The following is a 14,841-nucleotide window of genomic DNA, read 5'->3' on the forward strand; positions in this document are numbered from 1 at the left end:
GCGTGCTCAGCCTCTTAGAAGACTATGGGGGGGGGAATCTCTAACTAGCTCTCAACAATTACTCTATCAGGGCCTTAAAAATGAAAGCAAAGTAATTCTTACTGCTCATTACAGTGAGTTAAAGAATTCTACAAATTCTAATAGCTAACATGTCTTTGGCAACTTGCATTGTATTACCATCAAGGAGTGTGCTATGAATGCTCTGTGCCATCATGTATGATGTGACTACTGTGCTTTATTGCCTTGAACAAACTAAATATAATCGGAAGTTAATTTACCATGAAAATCTTAATGATATTTGAAATCACAGATGAATGCACTGGAAAGATAACAATGAAAACTGTCATGGTAGGAAAATATGCATAATAATAGCAGTAATAAAGTCACAATGTTTTTAAACACTGCCTATTAACATCTGCAATCTTTTGCTACCTACTTTGCAAGCAAACGTGTTACTTCTCATTTTTAATCTTTTGTTTGCTCATTCAGAGCTCCTCAAAAGACTCAATATCTCATCTTTCAGGGAAATGCTAGCAAAAAAAAGAAAAAAACCCTCTAGCTATATCCTTTCCTGCAGCAAGTCCCAGTCAAGAAGCTATTTCAGGAAACATTATTTTTGCCAAAATTGGCCTAAAATTTATGGTGCTTGAATTTAAGTGGGACAATTTAAACTGTGTATGAGGGAGGGATGTTGAGAGGTTATGAAGGGCAGTAGAGGCAATTGAGTATCATTCTATTCATTACAGCCTGTCTCTCAGCAAAAATATCACTCTTGTCATAGTCTCTAAATGATCCCAGTCAGTATCTCACTGAAATTTGTGATCCTCTTTTCATTTTAATTATTTCTGTTAAAAATTATCCACTGATTTCCATGAAAGGATCAGCGATAATCTCTAATTTGTTCATTCCTTACCTTTTTTTTTTCTTTTAAAGCAGGCTGTTTCCAGCTGTCCATGATATCTGTGTTACATCTAAAGCCATTTTAAAGAGCCTTTACTAAGTAAGAAACATTGGCCATGTGTTGTGTTAGATTAAATGGTTTTCCCTTTTCACAGAAAGGACCTAGCTAGGAATGCAGAAATGAAGAACTGAAAAACATTCTGTTTGAAAACTGTAAATAGTTTTAGGAGAGAAGATTCAAACTGACTGGCTTAACATCAACATGTCGTGAAATTGTCACACGCTGCCTGCCAAATGAGTACATCCCATCTGAAATGCTGAAGGGAGGAGAGATGTTGCAGGATTGTATAGATGAGAGGTGCATTAATACATGCGAGCCTATTTCTTGCTAGCCCCAGCTAATATATGCCAATGGGGCGTTAACAGGAATTATAGCAGCAGTCCACTACGGACTGCAGGGGGACGAGGGAAACCAGCTCAAGGGAGAGTTTCATCATTATCAGCGTAACTTGCTAGTGAGGTGAGGTAATGAGATGAGAATACTGTGCAAATGGGGGAGCGAAGAGGGTCACTGTTTGTTCGCACTGCAGTACAATGGAACAAGAGCACTAAGTGGTCCCCACTAGAAAGTTTTGCAGGTGCAGTATAATGAGTTAAGAAGGTGAGACATAGGAATTCAACTGATGTCATCTGCATTGGTGGGATCTAAGACTGTGAAATGTGATAAAATATAAAGCAGATGTTTGCAATGAAATTCTCTCTGCATCAGGGTGAAGGGACTTATGGACATAAGAAATACAGTGATAGTCTGATCTTGGTTTTTCTAAAGAAAGTGAAATAAAAGAAAGAGACTAGAAAATTCACAACTCTACCAACAAAATCTGAGATAATTCCTAGGAGAGACACTCCTAAGGTATTATGGGACTCTATTTGCAAATCTGTCCAGAAGCAGAGATGTACTGAAGGCTACTTGTTGGTATTTATTCCAGAACATGTTTTGGAAAAAAAATCCATATTTCTCTAAGACAAATCACCACCTTCCAGTTGCCCTCAAAATATTTATTTTTAAAACAGACTTGCAGGGATGAAGATTCTGACTTCTCCCGCTGCCCCGACCCAGATCCAACTTTGCACAAGGGAGCTCAGAAAAAGTTTGACTTTTTGACACAAGGATTTTATAAAGTAATGGAAACTGCTTATAATGACTAAATTATCCTGGTACACACAAACCCTCAAAGCTAGGTCTCAAACATCAACAACTTAAATCAAATGTAGAGTTTCAAACCAAGCAGTTTTGAAAATATAATGAACCAAAAGTATGTTAGAAAAATGACCTGGAAATTAAATTCAGCTTAGTTGCTCACTGCTCACATGCTTTGACTCCTGCTGATTTTGATTTCAAACCCGTGGTCCCAATTGCCTCAAATGTACAGAAACATTCTAAACTGAGGTAAGATTGCACCTGTGAAATGTCAGGCAGAGCACTTCAAAACCTGACACTTAGGAAATAAGTGTGCTCCCAGCTGTCATCCATGTAACAATTAGTGAGTTTCCTATGGTTAGGGCAATGTTTAGTTTTTATGATTTTTAAGTTTACTAATATGCAGTTTTTAAAAATGTTTAAAATTTTACTTGGATTTTTTTTGTTGATAGTGGGCCTAACCCTTCAAGGTGCTGAGTACCTCCTGTGAAGTAGGAAGCATCCTCAGCTTTCATTGCTGAAATTAATGGGAGGTGAGGTCCTTGGCAAGCTGCCGGATTTAGCCCTAAAATAGACTTTAGCCCTAAAATAGACTTTACTCCAGTGTTTGCAACCTGAAGTTTGCAGCATTGTGCTAGGGTATTAGAATAAGTGAAACTGATTCAGAGGTCAATTTAAAAAAACCACTTACGTACTGACTTCACTGAATTCCACTGACTTCACTGTGATTTAAGCACATGCATTTTTGATTATTTGTATGGTGGTAGAAAATAAATCACCAGTGAAGAATACTTAAACATGTGTTTTAGTGTTTTGCCAAATAGGAGAGACTTAAGCAGGTGCTTAAGTCAAGTGCTTTGCTTTGCTGAATCAGTGCCTAACCACATACTATCTTGGTTTCACAATCCACACTGACAGAAATGTAAGAAAGCCAACAATATGCCTGGTACAACATTAATTAGATTGAAGAAAATCTTTCTGTTTCAAGAAATCCTTGATGGTGTTAGAAACAAAACTAAGTCAAAAATATTTTTTTAAATGTAATTTTTAAACTTTCAATAAAAAGAATGAAACAAGCAGACCTTGCTCAGATTCCTGGCCAAAGGTGGGCATTTCGCTTACTTTAAACAAACTTTGTAGTGCTGTTTTATGCCCAGATGCTGTCACGCAGAGTCACTGAATTTTTATTTAATGAACAATAAACAACAGAAAGTAAATTACCAGCTATTTATTGGGGAGATCCAAAGGGGCAAATCCTTCAGCCATATTTAATTATAAATAAACTACTCAAAACCAGTGAGACTATGATTTCTAGGTTTGTTTTGATTTTACTTGTTCTTCCCTGTTTATATTGACTTCTCTCTGCCTCTCACAAAAACCTGCTGGCCTCAGCACTCTCCTTCTCGCCACATGATGCTTTCATCCATGGTAATGGGTTCTCTTGGGAATGCAATGGGTAGAATTCCAATAGTTTTGTCTGTGTTTCTGCTCAGGCAGCAGGCACAGGATAACAAAGACAGAAGTGACAAAATATTTCATCATCTATCAAGAAGTTTAGTGTAGCATTGTTAAACCATCTGTCAACTTTAAAGATTTATGGGTTAAAATTGCATTTCAAAGCACTGGGCAAAGAGTGGGCAAAGTGAAAAAGAAGCAGTGATTTGACATTTTACCTGTCAGTAGTTATTTTTACAAGATGACTCCTGAAGGCCAAATTTTCAAAAGGCCTCTTTAAGTCCATCCACAATAACCACAGCTACCTCTGACTGCATGTGTAAAATCCAGCATTTGCGAGCAAATACAGTTATGTGGTAGCAGAGCTAACTAAACAATTTATATATGGAAAATTGTTTCATGCAAGTATAGATTTTGCATGTTTACATGAATGCGCTTGCACATGTTGGCACAGTCAGGGAGAATCATATAATTGGATCTCAGTTCCCCTATGTGTGGTGGAGCCATCAGAGAGCTAGCTACAGCTCCCTGATTCTTCACTGGTCCAGCCGCAGCATCAATTAGAGCAGTCTAGGTGCTGCTCTAACTCACACCAGTGAAGATCCAGCATCCTTGAGTCCCACTTTGCCTTGTCCCTGACACATCCTCTCCTGGGATGCCATCTATATTGAAGCCACTTCCAGGGGATCTGGGGCAGTAGATAGCTTTCCTCCTCAAACGAAGTCATTTATAACCAGAATCTGGCCCCCTTGTGCCACCTTTTGCCACCTGAGTGATGCAATGGGGCCATATTGTACTTGAGGATGTGGCCCTTAGTCTTTAGTGTCCAAGTATGTGAGATGAGCGAGAAGTGTTTTCCTTCGGACTGAGTGTCTTCTTTAAAGTTCCCATAATTGTCCTAGCACCAGTGCAACTCCATCATTGGCAGCAATGGCCGGACAAGTTGGTCTATAGACAATAGTCTATAGACAAGTTGCTTGTGGTCGGCAGTGTGTTTGCCATCGTATTGCCGAAATTTGCACTGAGCACAGTTAGGTGACATACTGATAAGTAATGGGCACTTTGTTTATCCTAGATCTCCCAGCGGTGCTAGTAATATTATAGATACAGCCTGTGTTACTTAAGTTTGAGGATATGGAGTCGTAACTAAAGAAAATGGCTTCCGAAAGCAGGGAAACTCACTGCCGAACACTCACCGGATCCCCTGCATTCCTGTGAATGCACAGCAAAGCTTGCCAAAACCACTTTGAGCGCTCAGCATAGAACCAACAGAGCTATTTAATCATAAATGCCCCCCAGGGCAAGACATTTTAGGTAGCCAAGAAGAAACTTCCTAATTTCCTCTGTTGGACAGCTTTGTATAAATCTGAGAGTCTGCCATAAAAACATAAAATTGGAGCTCTCGGTAACACCCTATGGTATGCAACATTCCAAACATCACCTTACAGTCAACACCATTCACAGACAGCAACAGCTATCTGTAAAGTGCAATGACAGGATCCTGCCATCATGATTCATACTGACTATAAAGTCAGAGTGTAAGGCCAGAAAGGACCTCTAGATTAGAGGTGGGCAAACACATCCAGCCCACGGGACCGTCCTGCCCGGCCCCTGAGCTCCCGGCCAGGGTGGCTCGCCCCCAGCCCCTGCCCTGCTGTCCCCCCTCCCCAGAAGCCACGCCGGCAGCGCCACTCTGAGCAGCATGGTAAGGGGGCAGGGGATTGGATAAGGGACAGGAGGTCCCGGGGCGCAGTCAGGAGACAGGGGGTGGTTGGATGGGGTGGAGGTTCGGGGAAGGGGGCGGTCAGGAGACAGGGAGCAGGGGGGTTAGATAGGGGGTGAGGTCCTGGGGGGCAGTTAGGGATGGGGGTCCCAGGAGGGGGTAGTCAGGGGACAAGGAGTGTGGGGGGCTGGATGGGTCGGGGGTCCCAGGAAGCCTGTCAGGGGGTGGGGGTGTGGATAGGGGTCGGGGTAGTCAGGGGACAGGGAGCAGGGGGGGTTGGATAGGGGGTGGGGTCCCGGAGGGGCAGTTAGGGGCAGGGGGTCCCTGGAGGGGGCGGTCAGGGGACAAGGAGCAGAGGGGGGTTGGATGGGTTGGCGGTTCTGAGGGGGCAGGAAATAGGAGGGGGCAGACAGGGGGTGCGGGCCAGGCTGTTTGCGAAGACACAGCCTTCCCTACCCGGCCCTCCATACCATTTCGCAACCCTGATGTGGCCCTTGGGCCAAAAAGTTTGCCCACCCCTGCTCTAGATCATCTAGTGTGACTTCCTGTATATTCCAGGCAACCAACACCACCCAGCACCGACACACTAAACCCAACTACTGAAATGATACCAAAGTATAACAGCCCACAGAAGACTAAACTATTTTGTGCCACAGGCAGAGAATAGACAAGACCAAGGTGCATCAATGTTCAAGGACCCTGCTATGGCAGGGAAATGCTTAAGTGAGAGATACATAGTTAATCCTGGCAACTAACCTGCACCCACACACTGCAAATGAAGGCAAAAATAAACGCAAGGTCACCACTAATCTGATCTGGGGGAACATTCCTTCCCAGCCCCACATATGGCAATCAGTTAGACCCTGAGCCTGTGAGCAAGAGCCAGCCAGCCAAGCACCTGAGAGAAAATGCTCAGTGCCACTTCAAAGCTGTGGCCAAACCCATCCAGTGTCCCATCACCAGCCGCAGCCATCTATGATGCTTCAGTAGAAGGAGATTTTTAAGAGCACCCTCCCAGAATACACTGGGAGGCGGGGGAGGAATGCCTTGCTGACCCCTGCTGTTGACCAGTTGAAATCCAGCGTTAGCAACATAAGACATAAACTGGAAGTGAGCCCTGCCCTGTACAATCGCAAGCAACCCTGTCGTTTCTTTCTCCATGAGAAATCCCACTGATTTCAGCGGGACTATTCTAGGAGCAAGGTGCTGCTCAGTGTGGTAAGGGTGGCAAAATCTCCGAGACACAGCGCCTACCAGGGCCCTTTGATTGCAATGAAGCAGAGGCAATTTACTTTAACCCTTTAAGGAGTGCAGCATTCTTCCCCTCTTTGTGGCAAGCCAACATTGCTGCCTGCTGCAGTCAGAAGGGAGGAACAGAGCCATGCCTTTGCCTGCACCTAACCCCTCCCTGTCCCTTCTTTTCCTACATGCCTCCTAGGAAGAAGCAACTTGGTAGCAGGACCTGCACTCCATTCAGTGAGATATCTTGCCTCCAGCAGTGAACAATAACATCTAGCCACATATTACTATACAAAGGGAGGATTTCTCTGCCGTCAGCTGAACTTACACACTGAAGTCTGAGGATGTTCTCTAGATATTGTACTTTAATAGTATGCATATAATAGACTAGCATATTAATAATGCACTACATGATCTAAGGTCATCCACATTTGTTCTCCGTTCTAATACTTGCCCTGGCTATCTTCAGTCTCCCCATCTCTGACTTTACTAATACCCACATTGCTCCCACCAGACCAGTCAAAACATGGCTGCTAAAATTATTTCTCTCACCTGGTGATCAGAGCTTGTCAGTCTCCACTTTGAATCTCTACACTGGCTTCCCCTGGGCCTCCACATCAACTTTAAACTTCCTTTAATCTTCAAGCCTGCACAGCTCTATCATGGCTTACATTTCAGATCAGATTATCTCTGTTCCTCTCCAGGAGTGATGCTAGCCTCACCATTAGAGCTTTTCAGAAAACGGATGGGCAGTCTTGCAGAAACTTTCAACTTTTCATTGGAAAAACTGGAAATCTGAAAACTAAAATTTTTACAGCAAAAAAACCCCAAAACATTTCAAAACATTTCCAAAAGCCAAAACATTTTAAACCTAGCACTGCCAAAAAACCCCACCCCAAAATATTTTCAGCCAAAAACATTCAGTTGAGGGTGGGGGGAGAGTTGAACCAAACAAAATGAAAATTTTTGTGGAAAGTAGATGCTTTCTATGAAATTTCTCATTTCACCAAAACCTCCATTTCTTCATTGCAAAAAGTGTTGATGGAAATTTTTCAACCAGCATTTATTCACCATGGAAAAATGAGTGAAGCCAGATGCAAATTTTCTCCACGGTTAATCCTCAATTATTTGTGTCTTTGTGACCCACAGGGCCACAGTGGTGTTAGCATCTCTTGGTGAAGAAAATACAGTACTCGTGGAGGCTGCACTGCATCAAGGACATATCTCTTGACTGTGCTTGATTTCCCAATATTAGCAGCACTGCTACCGAAGCAAGCTACACTTGCCTTGGTCTCTGCTGATGAGATGGTTCTTTTAAGAGGATTAATGAAAGCAAAATGAGACTGAGAAGGATTTTCCATTATTAGATTTCTTGGGAAGCTTGGGGAACTTTAAGCTGCTACTCAGTCAATGAAAAATCATGATTTCTAAATCAACATTAGAAGACCTGTACCATCACTGTGCTGATAAACACAATTACACCCATGTAATGCAGTTAGGGCCCTTTCTATTGATTTTTTTTTTTTTACATTTGTACTTGATTTCAACAGAAGCTGCAGGTGCTCAGTATCCTTCAGAATTTGTCCCTTTAACTTGTATTTTTAAGCATCGCGGAAACATGGTTATTGAGGAGATTCATTAGCCCTCTGCCTTCTCATTTCTTCTGTACACAAATGTGCTGCCTAAACAACATCTTTCTTTGACTCAGCTAGTGTAGGGATTTTCTTGCTGGCAGACTTAGTGTGTGTGATATTATTGGTAGGTACTGACTGAGCCTTCAGTGTAGAGACAATCACGCAAGAAGCCTCTCAAAAATAGATACCCCTTCATTAAACCGGATTTGCTAACGGTGTACCATATGGTCAGACAACACCAGCTGACCATTACAGTGAGCTAGTAATATTCATCTTTGAGTTAAATATAGTGAAATCATTTCCAAAAGGCAAGTGATCAATTGCCTAAGGTCTCTGAGCACGATCACAGCAGGAATTGCCTTGCCCGACACACAGTCACAATCCAGCTAATCTAACATCCTGCCTCCATCAACGGCCAATGCTAGAGTCTCCTGAGGAAGGCATTACACTGTGTTCAACTGCACACATCACTGTTAGAGCTTGATTGAAATTTCTCCTTTGAAATGTTTTTAATGAAAAATAGCTTTTTCATCCAAATGGAAATTTCCACCAAAAGTGTCCTGTTCTGAGGAAATTTTTCAAAAATCCAGAAACTGAACATTTTTTGGTTTGTCAGTGAAAATATTTGACCAAAACCAGAAACATTTTTGGTTTTTAGCAGAAGTGTTTTGGTTTGCAATTCTTGGATGAAAACCTGGAAACTTTTGAAGAAAAGAATTTTTCAACAAAAGTTAAAACTTTGTTATTAATTGATTTTTTTTTTTTAGGAACAAAAACATTTTGGGATCAGCTGTACTAGTTATGTGTTACTATACAAAGGGAGCATGTTCCTGGTGATCAGCTGATTTTACATGCTGAAGCATGAAGACTGCAATATATGCTAGCTAATTTTCCATTGTAATAGCACCAACCTGTTGATCTTTCTGAATTTGATTTTTAAAAAAGGAGACACACTATATATTGTTCTTAATCCTTGAAGGATATTTCCCCTATACATAATATTCCACCTTTAGCTGGTTATAATATGGGGGTCATTTCTCCATTCTCTGATTTATCAACTATTGGCCACTACCATACATAGCTGACCGGGAGCGCGATCTGGTAATAAACTTTGTGCTACACCTTCCCAGAGTCCAAGGGACAACTGTGGCCAGGGAAAAGCCATTGGGACCATGTTGCTAAGGAGATTAGGAGTCTTTCCAAGTGTCAGAGCCAGTGTGGAGATATGAGAACTCTGGACAACTGGCCATGAAAAACACCAGATTTGAGGCAGGCCCCATGGCCTTTTCTGCAGGAGGGCAAACCTTCCCTGGTGGGATGATGTGGGGAATCTTGGGGTTGGGGCCTCACTGAGATTAAGCTCCCTGAACTCTCTCACAGATTTTATTGTAATATGGGTTAATCTGGGCCTATGTATGGATTTTACTTGGTAGGCTAGTGTTTAATACAATCCAGCCTGAATTAATGACTATACTATGAGTGATGGCTATTTAAAAATTACCTTTATGAATTACCTATTTAAAAATTACCTTTATGAATACATCTCTGGTTCTTGGCGGTGTTCCAAGAAGAGGGAATGAACAGCACTCTGGTTAATACTTGCCAACTAATATTGTTTCAGAGTAGCAGCTGTGTTAGTCTGTATTCGCAAAAAGAAAAGGAGGACTTGTGGCACCTTAGAGACTAACAAATTTATTTGAGCAAAAGCTTTCATGAGCTACAGCTCACTTCATTGGATGCATTCAGTGGAAAATACAGTGGGGAGATTTATATACATAGAGAACATGAAACAATGGGTGTTACCATACACACTGTAACGAGAGTGATCACTTAAGGTGAGCTATTATCAGCAGGAGAGCAGGGGGGAACCTTTTGTAGTCTTTATTCAAGCCTAAGTTAATTGTATCCAGTTTGCAAATTAATTCCAAATCAGCAGTCTCTCGTTGGAGTCTGTTTTTGAAGTTTTTTTGTTGAAGAATTGCCACTTTTAGATCTGTAATCGAGTGACCAAAGAGATTGAAGTGTTCTGCAACTGGTTTTTGAATGTTATAATTCTTGACGTCTGATTTGTGTCCATTTATTCTTTTACGTAGAGACTGTCCAGTTTGACCAATGTATATGGCAGAGGGGAATTGCTGGCACATGATGGCATATATCACATTGGTAGATGTGCAGGTGCACGAGCCTTTGATAGTGTGGCTGATGTGATTAGGCCCTATGATGGTATCACCTGAATAGATATGTGGACATAGTTGGCAACGGGCTTTGTTGCAAGGATAGTTTCCTGGGTTAGTGGTTCTGTTGTGTGGTGTGTGGTTGCTGGTGAGGTTGGGGAGCTGTCTGTAAGCAAGGACTGGCCTGTCTCCCAAGATCTGTGAGAGGGATGGGTCATCCTTCAGGATAGGTTGTAGATCCTTCATGATGCGTTGGAGAGGTTTTAGTTGGGGGGCTGAACTTTTTTGTTTGTTTTTAAATTGTTTGTTTTTAAATCCCCAGGCCATGTGATCTTCACATTACTTTACTTTTACTTTAACAAGGATTTTACATTTGACTTCTATTGGCTGTAAAACTGAACCTAGGAGGTGCTGGGAACCTAGGAAGTGCAGCTCTCTTTGTTTCCAGTTCCTGAGAACTGCAGGAGCTCAGGCCCAGTCATGATCAAGCCCTGGGAACAGATGGCTCACTGATACAAATCTGGCTATGAACAGTTATAACCAGAACTCATTACTGTAGGATCTTTGGTGGCCTAAGTGAAATGATTTGGTGGCCTCAGTCCAGATTTGAATTGCAAAAAACCAGCCGTGCCACTTCTGCCACTAATAAGCCCCCTCACTGGCACTTCTGTACTAGTTGTATGGGCATAATAATATTTGACACTTACTGTATAATTATACAGAACTTGTTATCATCAAAATGTCTTATAAACATTGATCAGTCAGTCAAGGAGATTGACCTACTCTGTTGCCCCTGGAGGTGATCCATGAAGGTCAGGACTGAGGAACACTTATGAAACAATGGGGGGAATCTGGTTCTGCTACTGGAATTGTTCTGTGAGGAAAGAGATGAGCTCAGTTTGCAAAGCTGCTACTGTGGGAGCTTTCCCAAGCACTACATTCACTTTAAAATTGTTTATAAAATGGAATAAAGGTCTGATGTTAATAGCTATTAATCTTGAAAACAAGTTTATGAATTCCATATTCCATGCAAAAAAAAAACCCCTGTAAAACTATCATTAATGCAAGATTAAGGTTGAGAAATCAAACACTTAAGTCAAGAAATATGGCAATAGGGTTGAAAGCTCAACTTTACTTATGCTTCCTTGTACTTATGGCTTAAAATATGGTCCATCACTATAAATTATTTGCTGTGTTGCATTGTGTAAAATGCCAGGTACGTTTGCAGAACTATACGTATATTTAATTATAATATCTAGCCAGGTCATGCAGTGCATAGGTCTTTGAATGAATTGATATTTGGTTCCTCATTGACCATTTTGACCCCTGAATACTAGCAGAAGAGAGTGAACTCTGTCATATTTTTATATAATTCCCTTAAAAAGCCAGCCACACCATCACTGCTTGTAAATCAGTGACCTTTCCAGGCACCCCCTCATGGCCTCGGGGCAGCCCTGCAAGTGGCCCCTCGCCTCAGTTTCCCTCTGGGGTAACCTAAAGGACTCCACTTCAGGCTATTACTTAAACACCCCCTCCCAAACGTGGGAAACAGTTTATTACCCAAACCTTCTGCAAATAGTCTATAACAAAAGTCCCCAAACATACTGCATATCACCCCTGTGTATATAGTTCTTGTTCTCACTAAAGCCTCTAAAGTGTCCTCTGACATAACTAGGCTCCTTATCAGTCCTCTTCTCTCCTGCCAGGATAGCCCTTCCTTCTGGGACACAACACTGCTCTTCCCAGCGGGAATTCCCACAGCCTTTCTCCTGGGAGCATCTTTGCCAGGGGTGCATCCCTTACTCTCCCTTGCCTCCTTGCTGTTCCTTGGGCTCCAGCTCTTCCACTCCTCTTCTCCCCTTTCCTTCTGCCCTCTTTGGTCCTTGACTCTGGCTCTCGGCTTAAAGCAAGCAGATAACTCCCTCTGCTGCTCCTCCTCCTCCTCCTACCTTCAGCCCTCTCCAGCCCTGGTTCAGGGACATCAGCCAGCAAATCCCTCTTACTGCTCCCCTCCTTTAACCTTCTCCTAGGAACCACCTTCTCTCTTTGGCAGCTCCCATCTCCTACCCAGCTCCTGACTAACTCAGTCTGCTCTTTGTCTTCTTCTTGTGTTTTATGGACTCACTTGCTAAGTCTCTGACAATCAAGCACTGGACACCATATATAATTCAAGGATTAAAGTCTTTCACCTTTCCCAATATTCTTACAGAATTTCAATATTGATCCTTTTCATAGGCCCCCATTTTCCAGACACTTTTACTCGGTGTTGCAGCAACAGTTCTGATACTTTAAGGCCCCTACATTTGTGTATAAATATTCCCTTTCGATGGTACCCTCTTTGCACTCCCACAGAAGATGATTAATGGTTTTCCCGCATAATCCATCAATATGTTTGTTTATTAGAAACAAATTACTATTTAAGCCATAATGGCCAAAGGAATTAAAATGCTAAAGCTACACCATTCTTTCTCTCAGGGCTTTGGATTATATCAGCATTTTTGCCTCTTGGGCATATATCAAAATATTTTCCCTTTTGTTTCTTTTGCCCATATTTCCTGCCATTCCTCTCTTAGCTTATTTTTAATTGGATTTTTAAACTCCACTTTATTTAAAGGGATCGCTAAATCAACTTGCATAATTTGCCACTTTGTCTGCCAGCTCATGGCCCACTACCCCTGTGTGCCCTGGAATCCATGCTATTACTATGATTACACCCAACTGTACCAGTTATGTTGTTAACAATACTATTTCACTAAATACTAGGGCTGTCAAGCAATTAAAAAAATTAATCGTGATTAATCACACTGTTAAACAATAATAATAGAATACCATTTATTTAAATATTTTGCATGTTTTCTATATTTTCAAATATATTGATTTCAATTATAACACAGAATACAAAATGTACAGTGCTCTCTTTATATATATTTTTGATTACAAATATTTGCACAGTAAAAAGAAAAGAAATAGTATTTTTCAATTCGGCTCATACAAGTATTGTAGTGCAATCTCTTTATCATGAAAGTTGAACTTACAAGTGTAGAATTATGTAAAACTGCATTCAAAAATAAAACAATGTAAAACTTTAGCGCCTAGAAGTCCACTCAGTCCTACTTCTTGTTCAGCCAATCGCTAAGACAAACAAGTTTGTTTACATTTGCAGGAGATAATGCTTCCTGCTTCTTGTTCACATCTTGTTCATATCTTTACAATATGGTTGATCGCACTCCTCCTCATCTGTCTGCGCTCACTCCTGACTGATCTTTTATAGCCCCCAAGTACTGCCCCACTCTCTTAATTGGCTCAGCTGGGTACCTCTGGACTGGAACAGGAGAGCTGAATCCAGTTTCACTGAATGGAGCAGCTACCCTGTTATGCCCTATAAGAGTGACACTTCTATGAATGTTAAAATATCTCAAAACCTGTTGAACATAATACTGTCATTCTTGCTACCTACATCATTCATTTCTTCCTCAATGCATGTTAAAAATATTAACTAATTAACACTCACAATACACCTGTGAGGTAAGTAAGCCTTGTTATCCGCATTTTAAATATAGGAAAAATCGAGGCACAGATATTAAGGCTCAAATTTTAGTTTTGGGTGCCTTCATTTTGGGTACCCACTTTATTTATTATTCATTCTTACTATAGACATCTAGAGCGTAATTAGAAGACACGTTGCACACCAACGGCTCCCAGCTTTGACTGATGGCTGTGGTGCTCAGCACCTCAGACATTTAGACCCCACACATCTAAAGTTGAGCAACCAAAAGCTGAGGTGCATAAAATGAGAGAGCCGTTTTGAAATATAGTCTTAAATGGCCTATCCAAGCTCACAAAAGGTCACTGTCAGAACCAAAATTAGAATACAGGTGGTTTTGCCCTACTAAAATCTAATGATGCTACAGTTGGCAATGAAGACAGGAATTTAGCCTCTGTATACACTTCCCTAACAAATTAGTGAAGAAAGCAATGGTAAACAATAATTTTTTGAAGCGGTGTTTTATTTTATTCAGGACTAAAGATCATTCCAGACCTAGACAGAATGGCAAAGTGTATTGGACACAGGATGAAGCCCATGAATCATATACTGAAAGACTGAAGCATTTTTTGTGCTAATAGTGTAGCGGACACTTTTGAGTCTATTGGAAGAAAAACCTATCAACTGCTACACTCATTCCACAGCACCAATGAAGCCAAAAAAAAAAAAAGACAGAGGGAGAGAGAGAGAGAGAGAGAGATTAGAGTTATTTTATAAAGATATTTGCCCCCTGGTACTATAAATGGATTCAGCAGCCTGCAAAGCCCATAAATATGACAGACCTGAAGACATTAAACCAGTAGTATGAATCTGGAGCAAATCTGGAATATGCCTTAAGAGTTCCATTAGTGAGGGTCTGAGACAGTAAGCCACAGAGAATTGTATGCTAACATCTTACTTATTCCTAACTTCTGGATGTTATTCTGTCAATGAAGACTGCAGTAAAAAAATGTGGATAAAACAAACCAAAG

The sequence above is a fragment of the Lepidochelys olivacea genome (genome assembly GCF_965140295.1).
Source record: "Lepidochelys olivacea isolate rLepOli2 genome assembly, chromosome: 2".
Classification (NCBI taxonomy): domain Eukaryota; kingdom Metazoa; phylum Chordata; order Testudines; family Cheloniidae; genus Lepidochelys; species Lepidochelys olivacea.